General features: G+C 49.3%; 1 protein-coding gene across 22 annotated transcripts in view; it reads left to right on the forward strand.

Moving 5' to 3' along the window:
• The window catches only part of SOX13 (SRY-box transcription factor 13), a 54,746-nt gene that overhangs the window by 17,658 nt on the left and 20,523 nt on the right, over nt 1–16,565 (forward strand). For 2 of the 22 annotated variants that reach the window (XM_074033707.1, XM_074033713.1), the window contains exon 1: nt 14,470–14,680. The exons of the other annotated variants lie outside the window; for them this stretch is intronic. The gene's annotated coding sequence lies outside the window, so the exon portion shown is untranslated. Of the gene's footprint in view, nt 1–14,469; nt 14,681–16,565 lie in introns of those variants that run through there. 22 annotated transcript variants of the gene reach the window in all.

Genomic DNA, 16,565 nt, shown 5'->3' on the forward strand with positions numbered 1-16,565 from the left:
CGATTCAGCATGGGGGAATTTGGTAAGTGTGTGTTGAGCATGGATTCTGGACCCAGTGTTCTGCTGATGAGCATCTGTAGGGCACCTTTGTACCAGGTGCTGTAAGGAACACTGGTGACTTACAGAGGCAGAGGAGCCTCTCTGGGGTGGGAAGGGATGGTGTTAGTTTAGATTGCAGTTAGGTGGAGACCATCCATGTCAGAAGGAACCTTGGACACAGGCCGAGGAGCTAGGACTTTGTTGACAATGGGGAACCAGAGGATCTGTCAGAGAACTTTCAGAATGGGTGGCTCATTCATTCAGGCTGAAGCTGCTCTCTCATTGTCCTGCAAAAAATTCCAACAGAACCCTGTTCTTTTCCTTTCCATTCAAAGACATTTTTGCTGCCTTCCGTATTGAACTGCCTGGTAACTGAGACAACTTTCCCTTCCCTCCCAGGGCTAGTGGGTTCCCAGGGCTGCCACCCTGGGAAAAAGACAAGTCGTTTTTCCTTGTCTGCCCTGACCAGTGCTGCTCACGGCTTTGGTCCCACTGGGACCCAAACGAATCAGTGTGGCCAGCTTTCCTGGGATATCCAGCACGAGCAGTTTCCAGCATGGGCATGCTTACATTGTTCAGGATCAAGGAATATTGCTCTCTAGATGTCTTTTTAAAACCAATGGTTTGGTATATTTTTGAATGAATGAGATACTCATCCAGTGGATAAGCTTTACCAAGACCTCATTGTGTGAAAGGCACTGGGCAAGGCTAGGGGTGAGGGGATCAGACCCCACCCTCAGAGATGCTGTCTGGGGAGGTGAAACAGCTCATTGTTGGAACAAAGCCTTTTTCCCATCTCTGTAGCCTTGGGTCGGAAGGCTGGGGGCAAGGTGAAATCAGACTGGGGTTTGAGTCCTGGCTCTGCTTCTGAGCCCTGTGATTTCTGGCAAATAACAGAACTTTTTTCTTTTTCTGTGTGTGTGTGTGTGTGTGTGTGTGTGTGTGTGTGTTTTAGATGGGGGTCTCACTATATTGCACAGGCTGGTCTTGTACTCCTGAGCTCAAGCAGCCCTCCCACCTGAGCTCCCAAAGTGCTGGGATCATAGGCGTGAGCCGCCTCTTTCTTAGCTTTGGCTCTTTCTTTCTTTGTTTCTTTCCTTTCTGTCGTTCGTTCATTAGTTCATGCTTTCTTTCGTTCTCTTTCGGTCTGCCTTTCTTTCTATCTTCTTTTTTCTTTCCTTCCTTTTCCTTCTCTTTTTCACTTTTTTTCTTTCTCTCTTTGTTTCTTTGCCCAGGCTGGAGTGCAGTGACATGACTCTAGCTCACTGCAGCCTTGAGCTCCTGGGCTCAAGTGATTCTAGTTGTGACTTAGGCGCGTGCTACTACACACGGCTAATTTTTAAGCTTTTTCGTAGAAACAAGGTCTTGCTATGTTGCCCAGGCTAGTCTTCAAAGTCCACCTTGGTCTCCTGAAGTGTGCTGGATTACAGGTGTGGGCCCACCACACCTGGCCCAGAACTTTTTTTTTTGAGACAAGGTTTTGCTCTGTCGCTCAGGCTGGAGTGCAGTGGCATGGTCATGGCCCACTGCAGCCTTAACCTCCTAGGCTCAAGCAATCCTCCTGACTTGACCTCCCAAAGTGCTTGAATTACAAGTGTGAGCCACCACTTGTGGCCTCAGAACCTTCTTAAACCCTAGTTTTCTCACCTACAAAGTGGGAAAAAAAATAACACCTACTTTGTGAGATTAAAAGGATTTAATGAAGTGATGTATATATTATGGCCCTTAGTATAGGACCTGGACTATCGAAGGCTCTGGTAAGTGGGAGCTGATATTAGTGTGATGGTCGCTGTGGTGGTGGTTGTTGAAGTCTGTCCTGGGGTGGGGACAGTTCAGCTCTCCTGGGCCTACTTGGACTTGGGGGGCCGCTCCTCCTAGGGTCATGGGCATGGCCTCTGTGGGGTCTGGGAAAGGAGGGGAAGCAGCTTCCTGGTGTGTGGTGGGGACAGGCACTGTCTCCTGTAACACCTCCTATGGTTGCTACTTGCAGATTCGCTGTGCAGCATGGGTCAAGTTACTTAGCTTCTCTGTGTTTCCGCTTCCTAACTGTGAAATGCCATTAATCACGATGCTCTCACTTGAGAAGAGAGAACATTAAAAGGGTCACATGAGAAGTGTCTAGAATAGTGCGTGGGAATCTTATCCAGGCGTTGGCTACCCTTGCTATTTGTTGCTGTGGTTATTCTGTTATTGGAGTGACCCCCATTCAGTCAAAGAAGCAAGGGTGAGAGCTGGTGTCCCAAGTGTATCAGCATGGGGATGTGGGGACATGGGGGAGGTGGACTGGGGCATGGACTTCGCCATGCTGGCCCCAGGGATCAGCCCAGAGAAGGAAAGAAACTGTTTCTCACGTGCTAGCTGTAGGTAGGGCGTTCCCAGGTGTGACTGAAATGAGAGTCTGGCTGAGAACACACTGCCTTTTCTTCCCACCCTAACTGGTCACTAAGGGGACAGTTCTACACTACATAGGATTGATTTCTGTGAAACCTATGGAATTTACATACAGTTTTGAGGGACTGCTTTGAGGCATGAAGCTACTGCATTCACAAAACGCATTCACAAAACCCAACTGTGGGTGAATTGCAATTTATAATAATAAACAGCCTGCACCTGACCTTTGGACCCTGGGTGCTCAGGATGATGCCTGCAGGGCCTGACAGGAAGTGAGGGCGGTGGCATGGGTGTGGGGGGCACCCCTCCCCTGACCATGTGGCTGTCCCCTTGGCACCCAGCTCCAGCAGGCGGAGAGGGTTAATTGGGGTTTGGAGTGGCTGTGGAAAGTAACCTCTTCTCAAATATCTTGTGCTATGGTTTGGAACTTTGGAGTCAGGCATACCGTAAGTGGAATTCTGTCTTCAAGTAAGCCTCAGTTTCCTCATCTATACAATGGGTTTTGTCTCTGCAGAAAATATCTGTGAAGTGTTTAGCTTGTTGTTACCACTCAGCAAATAGCAGGCACTGTCATCATCTTTCTGATGAGGAGCTTCCGTATGTGGCCTGCCCTGGGCTACAACTCGAACATGGAAGTCAGAAGCTTAGCAACACTTTTATTTCCACTGCGTTAAAGTCCTGGGAGCCCTCCCCTACCTATACTTTTGTCTCTCAGAGAAGAAGTAATAATTCATTCCATATGCAAATGGAAAAACTGAGACCTGAAAGGCTGGGTGGTTTGTCCCAGGCCCCGTAGTGAGTTAAAAGCATCAGAATCCTTACACATGTATGGGGCTTTACAAACCAAGTGTGTAAAGGGCATTGACATTTAGAAAATAAGTATGCCGAGTCTCCTAGGGATCTGGTGTGTGTGTTTTGACTTCCAGTTTACGGATGGGAAAGATGAGGCTCAGAGAAATCAGATGAGCCCAGGATCGTACATTGAGTTTGTGGCAGAGTTGACACTCAAACTCGAGCCCTCTGCTTTTTCCATGGCACACACCACAGACCTCTCACCTGGGCCCTTCTAGACCCTCTCTGCAATTATTTTTTCCCCTCCATACAGGTAGATCTGTGAAGGTGAAGAGTCATGAGCCAGGAGGGACAGGGTTAAATTCTTCCTAAGCAACTGAGCTGGTTTTGAGCTGGGCGCCTTCAGTGACCCCGTTGTTGACCCCCTTCCCTTGGGTCAGGTCTGCAGGCAGTGGGGGAAGGGAAGCACTGCAGGGAGCTCTAATGGCCCAATGGAGGCAGAGAGAGGGCCAGGAAGGGATGCTCATCTGTCTCCCTCTTTGGACAGAGGTGAACAAAGATGCCGGTGGCTTTCTCAGTCTCCACAGAAAATTCCCAAGGCTCCCTTGGGGTGGGCTGCCGTCAGCTCGGCCTGCACTCTTAATCACACCATGGAGCACGGGCAGCTCCTGTAGACACAGCAAACCCTGTGATGTGTTGTTGGTTAAGTGGGAATTGGGATAATGTTTGCCAGTAAAGCACCAAATCAGAAAATGGAAGCATCAAATGAACCGTAGGGCTAGTGGGACTTTGGGGCTTGCCTGTCATTCATTGAAAAGGAAAAGGATGGCTTGGGTGGCCCACAGAAGCCAGCATCTGTGACCTCAAATGGATGAGTCCCTGCAAACTGGGAAGGCTGCCCAGTCCTCTTCCTCTCCCCGGGTGGCCTCCGTCTTGCCACTCCCTTCTATGAGCACAGACCTTCTGGTTTAGAGCTTCGGTCTGGACCACTGTGCTGTGTCCTCTCCAGGCGGGGAGGGCAGCAGGAGTAAACCTTCTTCCACGGGTCCTGAGCCGTACAGTAGGTCTCCCAGGGTTGTATGGCAAGGCAGGGGCAGAGCTGTTCTGGAAACAGGCGTCAGCTCAGTGCTTGCCTTGAAACCGCCAACTCTAAGATGGACGTCCGACGGGAAAGAATTTCCAGGAAAGTCGAGGAACTGATTTTAGGGGAAGACTGAATCTCTCCCACTATCCCTATCTTCTTGTCGTCCGGGTCCCTTTAACTCTCTGCTGAGAAATCCTAAATACACCTTGTCTCTGGGTTGTGCACGGAAGCCTTTAATTGTTTCTAGAGGCAGTGAGGGAAGGCCTTCTAGTTGGTCGGGCAGGTCTGGCACTGTCTGGGTCTCGCTGCTTCTAGACACTTCAATTAGGGATGTTAATTATGGCCTTGTGAACACAGGTTCTCCCAAGGCAGCCGTTCCCCAGCCCTGCTGCCCCCATGGTGTCCCCTCGCCAGTCGATGAGGCTGTGTTTATGGTCTCGCCTCTGCCCATTTGCAGATTAAAGATGCCCTGAAAGCATAACTTATTAGCAGTTTTTTGTTCTCTCCATTTTTAAAAAAATTGGATTAAAGTAGACATAATGTAAAATTTACAGTTTTTAAATGTGTAGTTCAGAGGCATTAAGTCCATTCACATTGTTTTGCAACCATCACCACCATCTGTCCATGAAACTTTTTCATCTTCCCAAACTGAAACTCTGTTCCCATTAAACAATAGCTTCCCCTTCCTCTCTCACTCCAGCCCCTGTAACTCTATTCCACTTTCTGTCTCTATGAATTTAGCTATTCTAAGTACCTCACATAAGTAGACTCATATAATATTTGACCTTTTGTGACTGGCTAATTTCAGTTAACATAATGTCTTCAATATTTGTCTACATCATAGATGTGTCAAGATTGCCTTCCAGCTTAGGGCCGATGATATTCCATTGCATGTATATATCCTACTGTGTTGATTCATTCATCCATTGATGGACACTTCAGTTGTTTCCCATTTTGGCTGTTGTGAGTAATATTGCTATGAGTTCTGGGGGTACATCCCCAGAAGTGGAATTGCTGGATCATATGGTAATTCTGTATCTAATTTCTTGAGGAGCCGCCATCCTATTTTTCTTTTCTTTCCTTCTTTCCTTCTATCCTCCTTCCCTTCCTTCCTTCCTTCCTTCCTTCCTTCCTTCCTTCCTTCCTTCCTTCCTTCCTTCCTTCCTTCCTTCCTCTCTTTCTCTCTTTCTTTCTTTCTCTTTCTTTCTTTCCACAGGGTCTCACTCCGTCTCCCAGGTTGGAGTACAGTGGCATGATCACAGCTCACTGCAGCATCAACCTCCCAGGCTCAAGCGATCCTCCCACCTCAGTCTCCCAAGTAGCTGAGACCACAGGTGTATGCCACCATGCCCAGCTAATTTTTGTGTTTATTTATTTTTGAGACAGAGTCTTGCTCTGTCACCCAGGTTAGAGTGCAGTGGTGGGATGTCGGCTCACTGCAGCCTCCACCTCCTGGGCTCAAGCAATTCTCATGCATCAGCCTCCCAAGTACCTGGGATTACAGGCAGGTGCCACCACACCTGGCTAATTTTTGTATTTTTAGTAGACACAGGATTTCACCATGTTGGCCAGGCTGGTCTCGAACTCCTGACCTCGTGATCCACCCGCCTCAGCCTCCCAAAGTGCTGGGATTATAGGCGTGAGCCACCACGTCCAGCTAATTTTTGTATTTTCTGTAGAGATGAGGTTTCACCATGTTGCCCAGGCTTCCATCTGTTTTTCATAGCAGCTACACCACTTTTCATTTTACATTCCCATCAGAAATTCTCTACATCCTTGCCAATTCTCCTCCTGCTCTTTCTTTTCTTTTTCTTCTTCTTTGTCCTTCTTTTTTTGGATAATAGCCATCCTGTTGGGTGTGAAGTGAAAATCCATTGTGCTCTTTATCTTTTAAGGGGAAGTCAAGGCCGGAGAAACACAGATACGTGCGGCGGCATTGCAGAGGCCCTTGGGCCCAGGCTTTCTAGCCCCGTCCTGGCTTCCATTCTCTGTCCTAAACCCCTTTGTCTCCAGCCCATCAAGAGAGGGCAGGCGAGGTCCACTGACTGTTAGGGGCCCTGCCTTCCCTCCTGTCACAGCAGCAGAGTGGCTGTGACCTGGCAGAGGTGTTGGGAGGGTGGACGTCCCTAGGGGTCAGGAGGAGGTTTCAGTAATGTGAAATTGAAAGAGTTGAATCATTTCAACCATGGGGCATGGGGATAAAGGAAATCATGATGCAGCCATAGAGTGGGAGATGTGCAGCCATTAAATACGGCTTTACAAATAATTTTTAATACCCAGTTTTTGGTAACGTGAAAACTGCTGATGTACTATTAAGGGGGAGAAAATAAATATAAAACTTGCTTATGAGGCCGGGCGCAGTGGCTCATGCCTGTAATCCCAGCACTTTGGGAGGCCAAGGCGGGTGGATCGCCTGAGCTTGGGAGTTTGAGACTAGCCCGACCAACATGGAGAAACCCCACCTCTACTAAAAATACAAAATTAGCTGGGCTTGGTGGCACATGCCTGTAATCCCAGCTACTCAGGAGGCTGAGGCAGGAGAATCACTTGAACCCAGAAGGTGGAGGTTGCAGTGAGCCAAGATTGCACCATTGCATTCCAGCCTGGGCAACAAAAGCGAAACTCCTTCTCAAAAAAACAACAACAAACAAAAACAAAAACAAAAAAAATCTTGCTTATGAATGAAAAACAAAACCACCTTCAGAAAAAAAGGTTTGATAGAAATAGGCCAAATTGTGATCAGTGGCCACCTCCTGGATGTGAAATGGGTGATTTTTAAAATTGTTTTCTTATTTTTAAATTTAAATTTAAATTTATTTTTGGAGACAGGATCCTGCTCTGTTGCCCAGGCTGGAGTGCAGTGGCGTGATCATGGCTCACTGCAGCCTCAACCTCAAGTGATCCTCCCACCTTAGCCTCCTTAGTAGCTGGGACTACAGGTGTGTGCCACCACACCTGGGGAATTTTTTCATATTTTTTGTAGAGATGGGACTTCGCCATGTTGCCTAGGGTGATCTCAAACTCCTGAGCTCAAGCAGTCCACCCACCTCAACCTTCCAAAGTGCTGGGATTACAGATGTGAGTCATCATTGCCCAACCTGCTTTCTTTATGTTATTTTAAATTTTGCAGATTGGTTGGACGCGGTGGCTCACGCCTGTAATCCCAGCACTTTGGGAGGCGGAGGAGGTTGGATCACTTGAGCTCAGGAGATCAAGACCAGCCTGGCCAACATGGTGAAACCCTGTCTCTACTAAAAATACAAAAATTAGCTGGGGCCAGGCGCAGTGGCTCATGCCTGTAATCCCAGCACTTTGGGAGCCTGAGGTGGGCAGATCACCTGAGGTCGGGAGTTCGAAACTAGCCTGACCAACATGGAGAAACCCCGTCTCTACTAAAAATACAAAATTAGCCGGGCGTGGAGGTGCATGCCTATAATCCCAGCTATTCGGGAGGCTGAGGCAGGAGAATTGCTTGAACCCAGGAGGCAGAGAGGTTGTAGTGAGCTGAGATGGTGCCACTGCACTCCAGCCTGGGCGACAGAGCAAAAAAAAAAAAAAATTTTTTTTTTTGCAGATTTTCTATGGTAAGCACACACTCCTTTTATATTTAGGAAAAAACTGATAAAATAAGAGTGACTACAACTATTCATTAGGCATATGTGTTGCCAGGGTCTACTAAACACTCAGCTCTGCCTGATGCTATTGAAAGTTCAGGAATGAATGCGAAGCTAACCGGGAGATGTGGGCATAGGTGGTGGGGAGGACTGGCCAGAATACAGACGGGTGATGAATGTAAGGGGAGTCAGGGTCTGGGCAGCCCGGAGCCCTCCAGAATGCTGCCCTTTGTTCACGAGAAACCTCATTCATGGGGAAGATACTGTGGGTAGGACTCTGGCTTTGAGTCACCTTGTGTCTGCAAGTGGCGCAGGCAGGCTCCATTGAGCTTCTCACCCATGTTCACCTGGTCCCTTGGCATAGCTGGCAGGAGTGAGCGAAGCTTGTAGCCTGTGAAACCAGGGGTTTTCCTGCCCCAGGTTGACTATTACTTCCCTTGCATCATCTGTACCAGGGCAAAGGGCCTGGTTCCCTTGACTTCCATCGTGGGAGCAGCACTGGCCCAGCAGAGGTGGGAGGGTGGGGACTCCAGGAGATAACCTTCCATGACTCTTGGGACCTCTGACTAGTAGAAGAGAAGCCAGTATAATCCAACACTTAAAAGAAGAGACTCATTAGCCAGTCTCTGGGTTCAGTTTCTTGGTCACTACTCACTGGCTATGACCTTGGGCAATGGCTCCTTACACCTCTGTGTCCTCATAGTAGCTATCTCATAAGACTAATGAAGGAATTAAAAGGCTAAATCCTTATAGATTATGCTTAGCTTTTAAGTCGTTGATTCCTATGGTCTGGTTGAGAGGTGGATTCTAATGCTAGACTGCCTGGGCTCAAATCATGTTGGTGTCTCAGTTTCTTTTTCTTTTTCTGGCTTTTTTTTTTTTTTTTTAAGACAGGGTCTCTGTAGCTCAGGCTCAAGTGCAGTGGCATGATCATGGCTCACTGCAGCCCCAGCCTCCTGTACTCAAGCCATCCTTCTGAGTAGCTTGGGGTACAGGCATGCCTCACCACGCCTGGCAAATTTTTGTATTTTTTGTAGAGATGGGGTTTTATCATGTTGCCCAGACTGGTCTCAAACTCTTGGGCTCAAACAATTCCCCCACTTTGGCCTCCCAAAGTGCTGGGATTACAGGTGTGTGCCACTGCATCCAGCCAGCATCTCAAGTTTTTCATCTGTAAAGTAGAGATGATAATATGATCTACTTCAGATGATTATTATAAAGATTAAATGAATTAATATAAGTAAAAGTGATTCAAACAGTGCTTGGCACACAGTAAAAGCTCAATAAACGTTAGTCATAGGCCGGGCATGGTGGCTTATGCCTATAACCTCAGCATTTTGAGAGGCCAAGGCGGGAGGATAGCTTGAGGCCAGGAGTTCAAGACCAGTCTGGGCAACATAGCAAGACCCTGTCGCTACAAAAAATAAATTAGCTGGGCATGATGGCATGCACCTGTAGTTCCAGCTACTTAGGAGGCTGAGGTGGGAGGATTACTTGATCCTGGGAGGTTGAGAGGCTGTAGTGAGCTGTGATTGTGCCACTGTACTCCAGCCTGGGTGACAGAGTAAGACCCCATCTCTAAAAAATAGTTAGCCATAATTGGGGTCTTTCGCCACATACCAGTGTGTCTCAGCCAGTTGTTTGTGGCTGGCAACTGCCAATTCATCTGATTGTCCCAAGAGCCTCAGTGGATTGGTCAGTGCCCATGATTCCCTTGCTAAATAATCTTGAATGTCACCATTATTCATTTTACTATTATTAGTATTGTGGGTTCCATGTGTCAGGATCCCTTCCTAGGTCGTATTTCATCTCACCCCTTGGCCAAGTCTTGGTTGAGGTGGTCCTGCCTCAGTTTCCAAAGGGTGCTGGTGATGGAAAGCAGGGTTCTGGGCAGATTGGGGTGAAAGCTGGCTGCTTTGGGGATTGTTTGATGAACATTGTAGATGAAAACAGAGACTAAGCTACTTCTCTCCCTTTGCTTCCCTGCCCTTTTTGAAAAGGCACCAAAGCCAGGAAAAACAAACAGCCACCCACAAATAAAGAGGACCATGAAAATAACAAAATGAAAGAAGAAATCTTGCTTTAGTGGCAGGCTTGTCTGACAATAGGGTAGATAATGGGAGAGGAAGTGCAGCCTTTGGAGAGAAAAAGAATGGAACACTTTGTTCACTGGAAGAATGAATGCTGCCTGAGCAAGAGCTGCTAAAATGGGGTGTCCGATGAGCGAGCTTGTGTTAGGGGAGCTAGTGGTGATTAGGCTTACATGAGGCACGAGTGTTGTCCCACCTAGAACCCCTGGGGTGGGCGACACCATAGGCTTAAGCGGGCTGCGCCAGCGGGAAGCTGGTGTGCCAGTCTGGCTTGGGGCCTTGGCCACCGTGATCGCAGGGCTGCTGCTCACCTCCTCAAGGGCTGCCCAAGCTGGGAGCTAGATGCTTGAATCTCTTAGGGAGCCCCTAGACCTTCTGTCAAGGTATATATTGTTTTCTGGAGCGTTAGGGAGACAATCCCAGGGAGGAGAGGACGAGGCCGAAGTATGTTTGCTGACTGTTTGCATTCAAGGCTGTGCGCCTGTCAACACTGCCTGGTGGCTTTCCTGGTGAATGAAATGTACTGACTCCTCTTCCTTTCTTGTACCACTTACCCATCTGGATCGTGGACCCATTTCTCCTGCCTCTGCAGTGAGTTGGGTGCCTGCGGTGGGAAGAGGGAGAGAAACCTTTCCTGAGCCCTTGGGATGCCAGGATGCTGTGTGGAAGTGCTCATTTTGGGAGTGGGCTATGGGCTCACAGATGCATAGAGGCTGATATTTGAAATACATTTAAGAAGGGCCTTAGATGGCTGGGCGCGGTGGCTCACGCCTGTAATCCTAGCATTTTGGGAGGCTGAGGCAGGAAGCCCAGGTGTTCAAGACCAGCCTGGGCAACATAGTGAGATTCCATCTTTATATAAAAAAAAAAAAGGTGGCAGGAGGCCTTGGAAACATACTGGTTTGGGGCTGAATGGTCTGGCTGGAAGCACAGTCCTTCATTTAGCTACCACAATACTAAGTGCCAGTCTGCTTTGTGCCAGACATTGTGCTAAGTATTTTCTATATAATAACTTATCAGTTCTCCAGCAAGCATGAGAGGAGGTATTATTAGCCCCCATTTCAGACAATGAATCTGAGGTGTGAAGAGGTTAAGTCTCAAGTATTCACTGGGTTACCTAGAACCCAGTGGCTTCCCACTTTTCCACCCTTCACCTCCTAATCTAGATGACAATGATAAAATGTCCATTACGGTTGTTCAGTACGGCTGTGTGCCAGGCACTGGGCTTTGCCTGTGTTGTCTTGTTTACTCTTTGAAACCTCACTAGTGAGTATATATTACTATTTGTCCCAGTTATAAATAAAGACAGGAGCGTCATTTGAGCCCAGGAGTTCAGGACCAGCCTGGGCAACATGGTGAGGCTGAGAGAGTTAAACTAGTTGGCTAGTTAAGAGGGATACTGGGTTTGAACCAATTCTGCGTGTCTTCCGGAGCCTCATTTCACCACGTACTGTGAGGGCTTAGTCTACATGGCTTAGACTTGTCACCAAGCAGAAGCCAATGCTGCCCAGCCTACCCCAGTATTGGGAGAAGGAGTGTTTGGCAAAGGTGAGATTTCATCAGCCTGGCAGGTAAAGATGGCTGTTTGCAGACTGGTTGCACTTGTCCTTTCCCCTGTCTGTGGTCATCCCTGTAGTCCCCACCTTCCTCTCCCTCTGGGGTTGGCAGAAGGCTGCAAGGGTTAATGGAATAGCACTTCACCCTCATGGGCTCCAGAGGAAATGAGGGAGCTCATGAGTTCTGCAGAGCTTTTGTGTCATCAGTCGAGGAAGGGAAGGCACCGTGGCTTGGCCAGATAAGCGGTGGCGCTGCGAATGTGGGGCTTCCTTGGCAGATTTGTAGCCTTTCCGCCTGTTTGCACTGTGGGGCACCTGCTGGGGCTTCCAGGGTGGTTGGGGACATCAACAGGGCATTCAGAAAACTGATAACCTAGGCTAGGGAGGGAGCCCTACATGGAGCAGATGGAGGAGGAAGAGGGTGGCGGGCCCCGGTGTTCCGCAGGTGCACGTCTTCTGCCTGTTTGACCATGCGGGGGAAGGGGGGGGCGGTGGGTCAGGGAGCAAACATTTTTTTGATTTTCACAAACACCGTCATATTCAGTCTTCTCTACCTCTATGGGGTAGGTATTATTTGTTCCATTTTAGAGATAGAGAAACTGAAACTTCCTCATGGTCACACATCTAGTGGTACGTAACAGAGCTAGTCTTCAGACACAGGTCCATGTGACAAAGTCCTTTTTCCATTAGCCACACCAGGATGCCTCCCAGCAATGCTGGGTCATCACACCCACCCACCTGCCTCCAGAAGAGGTGGGCTGGCTGGGGAGGAGAATAGGCTGCCAGTCCTTCTCCCCCTTGCCCTTGAGGGTAGGGAGGGAGAGGGACTCCTTCCTCCTTTAGGGCTCTCTCTCCTTACCTCCTTCCCTGAACGTATATTCTGTACCAGATTCTATAATTATACCTTATCTCTTACTTACAAAATAGTTCTTGGAATCTCTCTTTTACACATGAAGAATGGAAGTTTTGAGAGGTGAAGTCTTTTCCCTAAGTTCCCAGAGCTGCCTGGGTTTCTTTTGCCTAGGTTTTCCTTGGCCATGACTCAAGTCAAAAAAAACCGCAGTCCTGTAAGAGGTGAAGACAGTGGCCATTCTATCTTTGCTGGACCAGAGCCTGTTATTTCGCGCTGAGGAGAGTGGCCAGGGCATCAGCGGATAAATGAAACGATGTGGATTTAGACATCAGTGAGGCCTGAGTTCAGATGCTACTTCTACTGGGCCCTGAGTAGGGCGTTCTAGCCCCCTGAGCCTTAGTCTTTGTAGTGTTCTTGTGAGGATTAAGCAGGGATGTGAATGAAGAGCCTTTCACTTAGTGTTTGCAGCCAAGTAAGTGCTGTACCACTGCATGCTTGCTTTTTGCCTCCCATTCCTTTGGTCAATATTCAGGGCTATCCCCCAAGGGGCCTTTGACATGGCCAGTCAGCCTCAGCTGCACAATTTCTGCATCTCCTGGCCCTAGGATGAGCACTGTCCCTGCAGGAAGCCAGAGGTGCTCACCTGTCCAGGACACAGGCTTGGCCTTGCCATTGGGAGACAAGGATAAGGCCTGCCCCTGCCTTCTAGCACTGTTGGGGTGCAGGAGAACCTGGAGACAGGATCAGGTCCTAGAGGCAGGAAGGCCTCCAGAGAGGGGCCTCCTGGAGACACTGTTGACCTCTTTTCAGTTTGGGCCTTCTGGAGGCCCACATCACACTGGGAGCCCCAGCGGCGCTTTTAAGCAGCCCCATCTGTCTCTTTCTCGACCCACTCACTGGGTTGGGAGAAGACTCAGATGCCTCCAAGGCCTGAGGACCAGGTGGGAACATCACAGCTATAGTCTCTCCCTGGCCACTGCTTTCCTTTGTGCCCTTGGGCCAGGGTCAGCTGAGTCCCGGCAGCCACAGAAGCTCAGGCTGGACTGTGATTCTGTCCCTGGGGCGCTGCGGGGAAGCACCTCTTCTCCCATGCTTGGGAGTTTACCTAGCCGCTGTCTGGTGTTGGCTGCTCTACCAGGTGAATGCCACCCTGGCCACCCTGGCCAACCGGGAAACAGCTGAGGGAGTGTTGGCTGTGGCCCCCCTGAGCTGGGCTAAACCAGACTGGCCGTGCCCTGGATCTGATCCCCCCCAGGGCCCACAGAGGCTGGAAAGGGAGAGAGGGACTCTTAGGAAAGCTTTGTCCCAAGCCTGCAGCCAGTCCAGCTCCCAGCTCTGAGTAAACATTAGAGATAGGATCGGGTGTAGCCAGGAAGGGTGGCAGGGTGTGGTCTGTGAGAAGAATGGCAGGATGTGGCACCGGGGCACTGTTCTGGGCACCCACGCCTTGGGCTATTGTTTAGGGCAGCCTGAGGTTCTCAGCTCTCTGGAGGCTTTCAGAGGAAGTGGCATTCCCCTGGGACTCAAGCCCTGCCCCACCCCTGCTGCATGGATCTCTTTCCCTGGTGATGCCCCTTGGCACCACCCACTCAGGGCAAGCTTGGGAGTGGGAGCCAGCAGTGGAGGGGCTTAGTGTGTGCCCAGTGGGGAAGTGTAGCCATTGGCCCTCTCAGAGGGTCTGCCTGTCTGTTCAGGCTTCCTGTACCCCAGCGTCTGAGTCACCCGTCATGCTACGATGACTGGAATTTATCTCTATCTTTATCTTCATCTAGATATTTTTTGTGGGGGGGAAGACTGTCGTTGTGGAGGGAGGAAGGGCTGACAGTAAAAACTCCTTTGATTCCAATCCAACAGGGTCGGTGGTTGACTGGTTAGAAGAGGAAGTGGCTGGTGATTTGTTTGGGGCAGAAAGGGGCTAGGTGTGTGTGCACCTGTGGGTTGGTGGGGGTCAGAGGGGCCGTGACGGGGCTGGTTGTGGGGAGGAGAAAGGAAGAGGATCGGCACCTGCAGCGGGCTTTGTCATATAAGGGCCATGCTTTGAGCCACTGTCGCTCCTTGGAGGCGGGTGCCTCTCTATACCTTGTCCCAGGTGCTGGATTTGGGGGCCCCAGGGCCTGGCAGGCACCAGCTGAGACTCAAGGCTCTGCGTGTCAAGGGTGAAGATGGCTGGAGCCTTCTCCTTCGCGGTCTTCACTTCTTAAGGATGCTCGCTTGGGTGAGATAAGACCAAGGAGGAAGAAGAACGGAAGAGGGATTGTGAGGTGGGTTCCTGAGAAGGAAGGGAGGGCAGAGCGGAGATGCTGCTCAGCGCCCCAGCTGGCTGACGGCCTCTGACTCTATACAGTCTTTTTTTGTTTGTTTGTTTGTTTTTGAGACAGAGTCTCACTCAGTCACCCAGGCTGGAGTGCAGCAGTGCGATCTCGGCTCACTGCAACCTCCGCCTCCTGGGTTCGAGCGATTCTCCTGCCTCAGCCTCCTGAGTAGCTGGGATTACAGGCGTGCACCACCATGCCTGGCTAATTTTTGTATTTTTGGTGGAGATGGGGTTTTACCGTGTTGGCCAGGCTGGTCTTGAACTCCCGAACTCAGGTGATCCACCCGCCTCGGCCTCCCAAAGTGCTGGGATTACAGGTATGAGCCACCACGCCCGGACATTCTATATAGTCTTGAAGCAGTGCTGCCCAAAAAGCTGTGTGAACTCGACATCTCCTGACCTCAGTTTCTCTGTTTGTAAAATGTGTTAAGGTTGGGCAAGAGAGGAAACCGGGCACACAGGAGCACTTCCATCCGAGCGAGGGGCTGATGGGCTACCCTATGGACTTGTGGCCTCTGACCACAAGGCATCAGACTAGGGTGGAAACCGAGGGAGCCCAGTAATGCCTGTATCCTGTGGACCCAGGGTTCTCTGGCTTCTGGGCATTTTGGGACAGCGGAGTTTGAGGTTACTGACCTTAAAACCTCCTGCGGAGCCACATGGAAAATCACTGAAGCAAGGAGCATGCTGTGTAACAAAGGAGTAAAGGAACTTGAGGGATTATTTTAGTTTCTGCAAAGTCTAAAGGGAGACTTAAGGGTGGACTCCAACGGGGTCTTTAAATCTAAAAAGTATGGAAACTGTTTCTTATCTGACCCAAGGTAAAAAGAAAAGGAAATGGACTCACTTTGCTGCTTGGGGTATTTAGGAAACTCACAGGAAGAACTTAGACCCAAGGAAGAGACAGCAGAGGATAATTGGGTGTGGGAGAAAAGCCTGAGAGAGCAGGAGCTGTCTAATAGTCCTAGCAGTATCCATCACCTGTTAAGCATCCAGACCTGCTTTGTGCTGTGCTGCTGAATTCTTTGTCACTCTCTTGTCATTCTAAGAATATTTATTGAGCACCTACTGTGTTTCAGGCACTGTGCTAGGCTCTGGAGCTACAATGATGAGCAGAAACAGGTACATTTTTGGCTACTGGGTGAATCCAAAATAATTTTTTTTTTTTTTTGAGACCGAGTTTTCTCTGTTGTTGCCCAGGCTGGAGTGCAGTGGCGCGATCTCAACTGACTACAACTTCTGCTTCACAGGTTCAAGCGATTCTCCTGCCTCAGCCTCCCAAGTACCTGGGATTACACACCTGGCTAATTTTGTGTTTTTACTAGAGTCAGGGTTTCACCATGTTGGTCAAGCTGGTCTCAAACTCCTGACCTCAGATGATCTGCCTGCCTCAGCTTCCCAAAGTGCTGGGATTACAGCCATGAGCCACCGTGCCTGGCAACTCCAAAATAAATTAAGTGTGTAAAGGTATCATTACCAACTGTGACAAATACTTTTAAGGTCAAGTTCAAAGTGCCATGAGAATGTAAAATAGGCACTCTGATAGGGTCTGGTGTTGTCAACAGAAGATTCATCTCTCCACGTTGAGTTTCTTATTCCCATTTTACTGAGGAGGAAATGGGCACAGAGAAGTTAAGTTACTTGCCCAAGGTTGCACAGCAATGATTGGTCAGAATTGGGATTCAAAGGTACCCAAGTCTATCTGACTCTAGAGTCTTTTTCTCTCAACCACTTGACTCTCAGAGCATCTTGGACTGTGCACAACTTATAGATAGATATTCACCCTGTATTATTTAATCTTCATGGACACCAGTGAGATATGGGTTATTGTG

This window comes from Macaca fascicularis, chromosome 1, assembly GCF_037993035.2.
Source record: "Macaca fascicularis isolate 582-1 chromosome 1, T2T-MFA8v1.1".
NCBI classification, from domain to species: Eukaryota; Metazoa; Chordata; class Mammalia; order Primates; family Cercopithecidae; genus Macaca; species Macaca fascicularis.